Raw genomic sequence first — 12,990 nt, 5'->3', positions numbered from 1 at the left:
ATTCCTATCACATACATAGTGGTTTGAGTTAGATAAAAGGTATAATAATAAATATATTTAATTATCAAATATATAACACATACATTGAAATATAGTATATGATTAGCAGTAGTTAAAATTATTAAAACGTTACCTACTATGAAATGTGGAAGTCAATCTTAGAAGCTAGCAACTGGTACACATTAATAATTTACTTAGAACATATATAAATAATTATTAATGATATGCAATTATATATTGTTCTATCGATGTGAAATATGTGTAACTATATATGTACAACATATAATAGCTATTAGCACTATAATGGATTATATATATTTATAATTCATATAACGTATTAAAGAAAACATTATTAACTATACTATATTACCTTCTATCTATCTATATATATAGATATATATATATATATACAGGGCGATCCATTTAACGGTAAGACACTTATTACACGAAAAGTAGATGGTTAAACGGTAAAGTTTCTTACGTTAAATGGATCACCCTGTATATACAATATACACGTATACAGAGCTGCGATGGAATTTTAAAAAAAATATATATTATAAAAGAGAAAAAATGTTATGCCTCCACTCTCCAGAGAGAATTAAACTCCCAACCCCTGGTTTACAAGACCAGTGCTCTAACCACTGAACTATGGAGTCTATAATATACCTAAACCTGACTAAATGTATCCATTACCCACACCTTGAAAACTATACTTCAAAATACTACACCAATATATTATACGTGATAGCAGGCGTGACTATGATGAGTAGGGACTAGTTTTGTTTACTATGTTTACTATAAGGGGGTATGGTGTGGTATGTACTAAGCATTGATGGGAGGAGAGGGGTATGGTATGGTACACACCAGGTATTGATGGGAGGGGAGTTTTATGGTATGGTATGTACTAGACATTGATCGAAGGGGTGGGGCACGGCTGAGCATGCACGTACGCTATAGCAGATTCGCGAATAGACTAGGGGCTAGGTATCAGAACATACCTAATACTGATAGGAAAAAATCAAGATTATTGATAAAACTTTCAAGATTATCATTTGATAATCTATATATAAAGATAACAGAAAATAATAATTCATTGATTTTAAGATGTATTGAATTACAATTTGATATAACATTTTTTTCAATTTGAAGAATACTTAGGGATTCTTTAGTTAAAACTGTGAACACCAACGAGCTTATAGATTTATAAACATTTAAAGTAAATTCAGTATCATTCAAAAGCCATTCGTTATTCATGGGCTGAAACTTAAAAATAAGCAGTTGAACCATAATATGACTTTGCCCAGTAGCCCGTAGGCCTGTTCACATGCAAAATAACAATTGCTTATTATTCAGCTGTAATTCAAAAAAGGTGGGCAAGTGGATGTCACTTTGCTGTACAGTAGATTACAAGTGTGAAGTGGGTCACTGTATAATATCATTGTATAAGAAAAACGATTATGAGCGAAAACGATATGTAAGTCTAGATATAACACATATTATATACTTGTCTATGGTATTAAAAAAAATTGACATATAATTAATTCCAAATTAATCATATCACAATATGCATTCTAGGTACTTATAATGCGTTATACATCAACAAAAAACCGCGATACTATCATAGATATATAATAGTATAGTTTAAAGTATACTTAAATACTTAGTACTTCAAGTACCCACGAATAATATTATACAATCACAACAAAATAACTAAATTAGTTATTCTAAGTTTTTAATACGTAATTTCGTCCAATGAAAGAGTAGACCGGATTGCCTACCAGGGTGGCTAAGTTGCAGCAAGTTACACCAAGGTTTACACCCAAAAGAAATTGAACCATTATCATAATTTTTTTAAGAGATGCGATTTTTTACGGGCAATGAAGCGCACGGGTTCAGCGTTTTTGTTATACAATATCTATAAATATATAAAATATAACGGGCAACGAAGTGCACGGGATCAGCTACTATTATATAGGGGAACACGGGGCAAAACCGACTGAAAAAATGAATATATTCATAATAATTCAGGATCTTAAAACAAACGTGATCTGTTTGCACAGTTGTATTAAGTAACTTCTTGTTTACAATATTGAATTACAATACAGTGGAATATCATTCATATTTATTTTTTAACAAGCCATTAACTATTTTTAACATTTTATCGGTTTTGCCCCGATACTGGGACAAAATCGATTTGTAATGGGGCAATACCGATGCATGGTATAACAGATACTAAAATAATGATGGAGAAAAATATAATATTAACCTTTTATTCAAAGAAACTTACTAAAGCAAATACAAATAACCATTGTATTTAAGTATTGTAACTATAGTAGTAAAGGTTTCATAAATTACCTATGTATTATAAGACATTTATAACTTAATTAATATTAAATAAAAACAAATTTTAACAACACAAGTTGTTCTTAATAAAATAAAATAATTGATTGATAGGTTTGTGTACCTAATCCTAACTTAAAATAAATAATTAGCAATTATCAAGTATTATAAAAACTGATCGGTTTTGCCCCATCGGTTTTGCCCCGAAGTATAATTTTTACGAAATTGTTGATAACAATATTATTAGATAAAAGAAGTTAGTGATTGCAAAACAGTCTTTACAAATTGTAGATTCATACTAGATAAGTATGGTAATTGTAGTACAGTTCTATCATTGTTTAATCTTAAATTAAAAATATGAAATTATAATAATAATTAACTTTAAAATGTTCGTAATCGAATAACAATTCAAACAAAAACGATGCAGTTGATGTTAACAGTGATAACAACATGTTCATGATAAGGAATGAAATAAATTTAAAACTTATAATTTTCATCCATAGAATAATGCGAAATGAGCAATATCGGTTTTGCCCCACTATCGGTTTTACCCCGTGTTCCCCTATGATTACGATTTTTAACTTATTTATTTAATTTGACGCTTTTGACTAATTTTTAATTTCTTACCATTTTTCAAAATATGTACGTACGTACAAGGGAGTTTCGAAAACTCATAAGTGCCAAGTACACCGTGAACAAAATGCAAGAAAGTATAGTCAAATTGATCATGAAACTAGTTTTTTAACTACCATTTTCCACTCGTCATCAATTATGATATTCAGTGATAAGGAAAGTAACTTATTGCCAAAAATTGCTTTATTTAAAATTGAATAAAATGTTGATATTGATGATATATTAAACATAACAGGAACAGATTTAAATTAAAAAGTTAGTTTTTAATTTGTATCTGTGCCTGTTATGGGGATGCAAGATAAATATTTTGAAGGCTAAGCACTCCCCCCCCCCCTAGTCACCAACTAATTGCGCCTATGAATATGTAACCAATTGATGTGGTAACAATGAAAAAACTACAGACCACTAATATATTTTGTATTACGCGACAGATGCACAATGTTATATGCATTAAATAGCCACTAGCATCACTATAGATAGCAGTAAAATGTACAATTTTGTCTATTTTTTATTTTTCTTCCTTATCTATATATACGAACGTATGAGTTTTTGAAACGAAGTATTTTATGGCACGATGCGGGGCTAGTCGGGAAAAAACGTTCCTGACGAAATACTATTTTTTCCAATATATTAAACAATTATTTTACCCAAAACATCCAATTATCATTTTTTTTTATTCATCAGAATTTAATACAGTTAGGTTATGTTTACGGACAATTATTATTACGTAAGCTTATTACTAGAATATTATAATTAGTGGCAGCATCCGCTCCGAGCAAATAAATATTTTGTAGGCTAAGCCTCCCCCCAAGTCCCCAACTAATTGCGCCTATGAACAAATTGTAACCAATTGATGTGGTAACAATGAATAAAACCACAGACCACTAATACATTTTTGTACTACACTGCCGATGCACAATTTTATATGCATTAAATACCCACTAGCATGGCTATAGATAGCTTACGTTATGTTTACGGTCAATTATTATTACGTAAGCTTATCAGTAGAATATTATAATTATTGGCACCATCGCCGACCGCTCCGAGCACCTCCACCTTACGACCCACTCCATACACACACATCTCATACGCTATCGGTGAATTATTTTTTATACCATTTTTAATATATTAATATTTTCTTTTGAGCAGTATTGCATCAATCGCAAACTCGTGTGGTTCGAATGTTAAATAAAAATTATTGTAGGCGCTAATCGCCGAAGTTTATATTATTATTATTATTATTATTATTATTTATATATTTATTAGCTGTGTTAACCACCAGTCATTATTAAATTATTATTTTAAACCAGTTCAAATATATGTTATTATTTTTATTATCATCTGTTGGGCCACAAGGGTCACGGATAGGTACTTTATTACTATATACCTACCTACTGCTGTGTATCTCACGGATAACGCTATATGTTAAAATATAATGTTATTTACAATAAAATTACATTGCTTCCACATTCTGTTACACCAAAAATGAGTTGAACAATCAGAATTATTTTTCAGGCCAACGCCGGGTAATTCAGCTAGTTATTTACATATATATAACTAAATATACATATTTCAATGCTTAACATATTAAAATAAATGCTATCTGTAAAGTTTAATAATTATATAACGGATTTTAATAATTTTGTCTCACCTTACTATCATATTTCAATATATCATAATAAATGCAAATTATAAGAAAAAAACAAATTTACCATAATCTATGTACCTAAAATCGTGACCTATTATCTACCATTTTAGTTAATGTCTTTAATTACCTAAAAAATCTATCTGTAATCGTTTAAATTATGTTTTTAATGGTCAACGTAAATGTTAAAAATGGCAGACAAGTGGAAAGGTAACGCTCTGTTGTACATTAATTGGTCATGTGGGTCTCTGTAATAAATGTGTTAACATTTAATTTAATGATACCGTTGTATACCAACGAAAAATGATTCTGAGCAAAGACCGTCCATCAGCCTATATTATTAAGGGGTGATTGTAAACTCCGCTAAAATGACGGTTAGACCAAAAGATAATGAAACGGTCTAATGTGAGCTCCGCCAGTTTTATTTTCTTACCTGTAAGGGCAGGGAATAAAATTGTGTGTAGTACGAAATGCTAAGTGCGGAATACGAAATTAAAAAGTGTGCAGAATGACCTGAAAATAACTAGTAACTTTTTTTACATTTTTTTCTTCATTAATTAAAGAGTGATTTGACGTTACATTGGTAAATAGATAGATAAGAACTTTAAATATTAATAATAATTATTACTTATTACTAGGAGTTGTTTTTTACAAGTCTTATAGATACAATATTTAAAAGATTATAAAATAAAAATATTTCGAATGATCGATAAGTCAAGAAATACAAATAGTTATCAAATAATTATTAACGAATGTAGGTACCTACCTACCTATCCTTATAAAATAACCGTTAATATAATATCATGTTGTTTCATATCATGGTTTAAGACTAAATAATATTATTGATAATGTTTGAAAATCATTTAGGTATTATGTATTAATTGTTTTAATGATCAGACGTATCCCTAAATCTATTGTATATTTGTAATTAAGTTATATTAATAATGTGGTAATTACAATAATTAGCTTTTAAAAAATATTTATCAATTCTATGTGATTGTAAATAATATTTTTGATTGGGGATTATTTTCCCTATGGTAGGGGATTTTTTCCCGGTAATTTTTATTCCGCAATTCACTGTATCTATAATATTATAGTTCAGTGCATTTATTATTGCGAAATTATGCATAATAATCTTTTCAATATACTGACATAAATCGTATTATTGTGACGTAGTCTGCAGTTGGTACTTTTATACTACTCTATGCTTACAAATACATTTTTTTTTTTGGGGGGGGGAAACCCCCACAGTAACTTCAAGTTTAATATAAATTGTGTAGTACGAACAAAATTATTTTATTTTGTAGCCTCTGTGGTAGGCAGTATAATGCCCATTTATATTTACATAGATTGTAAAAAGTTGATAAAAAACATAGGACACAAAGAAAATGTACCATAAACAAATATTGTAACAGAAGAGCTTAGAGCCTTCAGATTACTGTCTATAGAAAAACACATCATATTGTTCACCAAATCTGTATGTATTATAAATGACTCACCTTCAACAGTTCTTATTTCACGATTATTAATAGCTTCAATCACTTCAATAAGATTTTTTGAAAATGGAGGTATACGTTTTCTACGTTCTCGATGTATACATTATTTGATATTGTCAACATAGTCATTTTCCATGATATTTTAAATTTTAGGCATTTTTAGTATTTCACGATTTATAATTTCTGTGACATCAGTAAATTTTCTTTTGAGTTGGTTTGAAAATAGTTTTTTTTTCAATACATTTATTGGCTGTTTTTCATGGTTTAAAAATATCATATTTTAAAATGTCCGTTAAAGATTAGTTTATGTATATTTTTGCATTACACTTTTTATTAACACATTTCCACTTATATGCATATAAATATTTTACAAAGTTTGTTTTAAACAATTTTTCATTTTGATAAATAACTAAGACATTTTCTCGTTCACCAGCTACGATTTCGAAATTCATTATTGCAAAGTATAATGACACGAGGATAAATCGAGACTAACCAGATTAGTGTTGGACAATATTATTAGTCGTTTTTCGCATAATTACGCGTATACAAATTAGCTTGATATTATCATTAGATTATCATCAATTAGCGATAACATTTTTATACAGGTATTTCAAATAATATTTATAATACAGCTATGTAAGTAAAATAAAACTAAAATTTTTTTTCGGGAAGATTATATTTTCCCTGGTGGAATCGATAAACCTTATCCCCAAGTATAAAAACGTCTGGCGAAATCGATGAAACCCCGGACGAATTACCCAGGTCATTGCAGACACGAGTTTTGTTATCAAAATACTAATTGCGGATATCAAGTTAGGTCAATCTAACGATGCTAGTTGCGGACACAAATATTTCTCTTCACCTCTTTTTTAGAACTCAGGCAAAGTTAACCATAAAAAAAAATATATAAATATTTTTAATACAGCCCGTATAATTGTTGATCTATAAATTACACCACATGAATATTGCATCATTTGGTCGTAGATGCCTCCTTTTCGACAGTAGATTACAAGTGTGAAGTGGGTCATTGTATAATATCATTGTATAAGAAAAACGATTATGAGCGAAAACGATATGTCAGTCTAGATATAAGACATATTATATACTTGTATATAGTATTAAAAAAAATTGACATATAAATAATTCCAAATTAATCATATCACAATATCCAATATGGGTACTTATAATGCGTTATACATCAACAAAAAACCGCGATACTATCATAGATATATAATAGTATAGTTTAAAGTATACTTAAATACTTAGTACTTCAAGTACCCACGAATAATATTATACAATCACAACAAAATAACTAAATTAGTTATTCTAAGTTTTTAATACGTAATTTCGTCCAATGAAAGAGTAGACCGGATTGCCTACCAGGGTGGCTAAGTTGCAGCAAGTTACACCAAGGTTTACACCCAAAAGAAATTGAACCATCATAATTTTTTTAAGAGATGCGATTTTTTACGGGCAACGAAGCGCACGGGTTCAGCGTTTTTGTTATACAATATCTATAAATATGTAAAATATATCGGGCAACGAAGTGCACGGGATCAGCTAGTATTATATACAATTACGGTTTTTAACTTATTTTTTTTATTTGACGCACACCCGTAAAAACTATTAATTTTGTACTTTTTATAGCAACCCAATTAAGTTTATTTATTTAATAAATTACATTAATCTGGAGTTTCTCTGTAAAGAATATTTGAGTTTTTTCCAATAGCTGTAGGTGCTTCTTACCATTTTTCAAAATATGTACATACGTACAAGGGAGTTTCGAAAACTCATAAGTGCCAAGTACACCGTGAACAAAATGCAAGAAAGTAAAGTCAAATCGACCATGAAACTAGTTTTTTAACTACCATTTTCCACTCGTCATCAATTATGATATTCAGTGATAAGGAAAGTAACTTATTGCCAAAAATTGCTTTATTTAAAATTGAATAAAATGTTGATATTGATGATATATTAAACATAATAGGAACAGATTTAAATTAAAAAGTTAGTTTTTAATATTAGACCACTAATATATTTTGTATTACGCGACAGATGCATAATGTTATATGCATTAAATAGCCACTAGCATCACTATAGATAGCAGTAAAATGTACAATTTTGTCTATTTTTTATTTTTCTTCCTTATCTATATATACGAACGTATGGTTTTTGAAACGAAGTATTTTATGGCACGATGCGGGGCTAGTCGGGAAAAAACGTTCCTGACGAAAAATCATAAAGTTCTGTGACTATCATCATATCGTATTACCGTCATTATTATTACACAATTACATTTTGAACACGAATATACCAATAAGTGCTCGTTAACTTAAATTACATACGGGTGGTGAATTGACAATTTGTACAAATTCGTAAACATTTTTCTTTTTAAATCTAAGACTTTAAAATGTTATACAAGATTCCTTATAAGATTATAAGGAATTTATATTAAAAAAAAAAATGTCTATAAGAAAATCAAATTAAATGTTTATGAGCATTTGAAATTCAAATTTTTACAACATTGGATATTTACTAGATTTCTCATGGTAGCGATTTTCTTATTTTTATGTGATTCAAAAACGAAGAACTGTAGATACATGAAAATTTCATTGAATGTTAATTTTATCAATTCTTATACTTGATAAAATGTTTAAAATATTTTGACTTGTTTTGAGCTGTTTACGGACAATTTCATATTTCAGGTTATTTTTTTTTTTTTCTATAAATATCAATTAAGTTTTATCTGTTGAGCCAAAAAGGGTAAAAAATTAATACAAGGCTCCTGATTTATTTTTACAATAGCAGCTGAAAAATATTAAAAATACATAGGAATAATTTTTTTTTTATAAGTATTCAAAAATCGAATTTTGACAAAATGTATCAAATTTAAAATTGAATAATTATTTTGTAGTTAAAAATGTATTAAATGTTCAAATTTTATATCTAAGGATTGAAAATTTGAAACAAGATTTCACGGAAGTAGTTAATTCTGTTAACAAAAAATGTAAAAAATACATAGTTAATTAAACCTAATTTAACTTAAACATAGTTTATTTTTATAGTAATTTTAAGTTCAAATTTGTACGATATTACACATTAAAAAACCTAGAATAACTAATTTAGTTATTTTGTTGTGATTGTATATTATTATTCGTGGGTATTTGAAACTTCTAAAGTATACTATTATAATATATCTATGATAGTATCACGGTTTGTTGTTGATATATAACGCGTTATAAGTACCTAATGGATATTGTGATATGATTAATTTAGAATTAATTATATGTCAATTTCTTTTTAATACCATAGACAAGTATATAATATGTTTATATGTCTTATACCTAGACTGACATATCGTTTTCGCTCAGAATCGTTTTTCTTATACTATTCATAATACAGTGACCCACTTCACACTTCGCACTCTAATTAATATTTAAAATTCTTATCTATCTATTTACCAATGTAACGTCAAATCATTCTTTAATTAATGAAGAAAAAACTGTAAATAAAAGTTACTAGTTATTTTCAGGTCATTATGCACACATTTTAATTTCATGTTCCGCACTTAGCATATTTTCGTACTACACACAATTTTATTCCCTGCCTTTACAGGTAAGAAAATAAAACTGGTGGAGCTCATATTAGACCGTTTCATTATCTTTTTGTCTAGCTGCCATTCTGGTGGAGTTTACAATCGCCCCTTAATAATATAGGCTGACGGACGGTCTTTGCTCAGAATTATTTTTCGATGGTATACAACGGTATCATTAAATTAAATGTTAACAAATTTATTACAGAGACCCACATGACCAATAAATGTACAACAGAGCGTTACCTTCCCGCTTGTCCGCTATTTTTAACATTTACGTTGACCATTAAAAACATAATTTAAGCGATTACAGATAGATTTTTTATGTGATTAAAAACATTAGCTAAAAAGGTAGATAATAGTTAACAATTTTAGGTACATGGATTACGGTGAATTTAGTTTTTTCATATAATTTATATTTATTATGGTATATTTAAATAGGATAGTAAGGTGACACAAAATTATTAAACTTTACAAATAGTAATTATTTTTATATGTTAAGCATTGAAATATAGTTATATATATATGTAAATAACTAGCCTAATAACCCGGCGTTGGCCTGAAAAATAATTCTGCTTGTTCAACTTATTTTGGGTGTAACAGGATGTGGAAGCAATGTATTTTTTTTTGTAAATAATATTATATTTTAACACAACCATAAGCACTCCCTTGAACAGTAGTGGAAGAGTGTCATGATGTTGACTGGCGTGAACGTTGTGCATGGGTCTTCTTCTGAGAGGTAGGTACTGTTTTTGAGTAGATTCTGTAGGGTCCTTATGTAATATGACTTCGGTGTAATCCCTTCTTCTGAAATGCATTGATTAATACTTGATATTAAAGTATTGATGTTTTTTTTCTTATTTTAGGGGGTACGACAAAGGTAGCACTGGTAATTTATTGTTTTGTTTTGACCGGAGAATTACCGAGGGGGTCTTGTAGTATATAATATGTATGTATACATATATATACGTAAGAATGCATTCATGGTTTTATAATATACGGTGTTATCTGGCGCCGCTGATAATTTATTGTGTTGTTTTTACTAAACGTCTGAACGGAGAGGTGTTGAATATTATTTATGTATTGCATGTGTCGCTTGTGTATATAAGAAATGCGTATATATATATTTAAGCGTAAATCGCATGTATATAATATGTATTGAATAACCCAACATTTCATACGGACCGTCGCCACTAGTTGTCTTGTGTTTTATTTTAAGTTTAAATATTATATATTACAATATATCAATTTTGAAAAAACGACTTAAATAAAATATTTATTTTGGCACAAATGATATGTCATTTTTGCACCTTTGGCACTTATGTCATATAGCCAAATTCAACTAGGGTCATATCTTGGGTATAACAGGTATAAAATATTAGATTGGCGCTCATGTCCTACAAATTTTAGCGCAAATGATAGGTCATTTTTGTACCTTTGGCGCTTATGTCATATAGCCAAATTCAACTAGAACCCTCAATAGTGTGTTGTAAATCGACGTAAGTAATTACTATTTTATATGAACAAAAAACAATCGTCTGTATAATATGATAACAAAATATTGATAAAAATATATAATGGTCATATATATATTGATATATAGGTTCCGTACTAAGTCATTTTATTTACTTAGGCAAATTGTACGTCATATACTATGACCGATCTGTGCCATGACATTTGTATTTAGCATTCAAATTCACTGAAGTATTGTGACAATAATTTGACTATAAATCGAATAGTTCGTTTTCCCTGCAGCTGCTGTGAAGTGGCCTGCATGGCTTTTCGTTGTTTTACGCATTCGTACAACCCAATATTTTACCGTGCGTTTGGAACTTTTCTGTTTTACTCAACAACCTTATTTAAAATTTTTTTTTTTAACGTAGATAAGCATGTTGAAAACGATGGGTAAGTCCAAAATTGGTGGTCAGGCTTATTTCAAAGTAATAGCTAATTGAAATTGTTGATATTTTCATATAGGTACCCCGGCGTGGTCACTCGATCGCTCGACAATCAAAATCGAAAACATCCCTCGACTAGTTAAGTAAAACCACCATAGGTGGGTGTCAGAATAATATTTGCATTATAATTTTTAAAACGGTAATTTGCCTAGGTTTCAAAAACTGATGATTTCCAGCAATTGATTTTTGCACCGCCGTTCTTAACTGGTTATAATACATGTAGGTTTTTTTCCGAAAAAAAAATTGAAAAATTCGCGTGGCCACTAAAATTTATATATATCACTACATTTAACGATATTTTGTTTAAAACCACTCCCCCCTTCCAAAATTCCTGAGGACGCCTCTGAACAATATAAAAAATTAATATGAGAACATAAAATAATATTGGCATTAACACTATTAAAATTTACGTCGTGCGACGGACTCTGTCACGTTCATTTTGTGTACCTATTTCAACGATATAACGCAAAAACTGTATAAATATGAAATATATACTGACATTTTTATATTACAATATTAGTCTTTTGGAGGATATTAAAATTCATATTATAGAGAATTTCGTTAAATAGAATTGAACAAATTTGGTTCTCATTTTGTTTGGTTCTCAAAAACTTTTATATTATAAAAGTTTCACATCGTAATATTTGATTATTACGCTCGTTTGCTCGAACCTTATTAGCTATTAGCTTTATTATATAAATAATTAACTGTGGAAACGTAATATATTCAACGAGGTATCTTCTATATATATATATATATATATATATATATATATATATATTATATGTATATATATGAATACCGTATTAATGTGTGTAATGTGTATGATAATATTATTCTAATAATTTCGCACTAATGATCATAGCTGGACTAGTGCCTAACTATATATTAGATAAGTACTTATACATATAAAATATATACAGAGTGATCCATTTGAAGTAAGATGCTTATTTCAAAAACTATTAACGTTTTTTATCATAATATTTTTACATAATTCTGAGTTGTTGAACCCCACATTTTTTATCGTTATGATTTTTTTTTTTAATGTTTACTTTTTTTAATCACGACGTGTCCCCTACCATGCTGAGCATCCCGGGAAGCATGCATTTTTAATTCCTTTTTCCAGAACAGAATATTTTTTGTACTTTTTCAGTACATAAAAATCAAATTTTGGACGATAATTACTTATAATAAGGGCTAGGATTTTATGCAATAAAAATGGTAAAATATGCATATTATTTACCAAAATATGCAAAAATATGCATATTAATTTTATTATAAGATTAACACAAAAATATAGTTACAAAAAAAATATGTATTTATTGA

This window comes from Acyrthosiphon pisum, chromosome X (assembly GCF_005508785.2).
Source record: "Acyrthosiphon pisum isolate AL4f chromosome X, pea_aphid_22Mar2018_4r6ur, whole genome shotgun sequence".
Classification (NCBI taxonomy): domain Eukaryota; kingdom Metazoa; phylum Arthropoda; class Insecta; order Hemiptera; family Aphididae; genus Acyrthosiphon; species Acyrthosiphon pisum.
Note: the sequence above shows the minus strand (reverse complement) of the source record.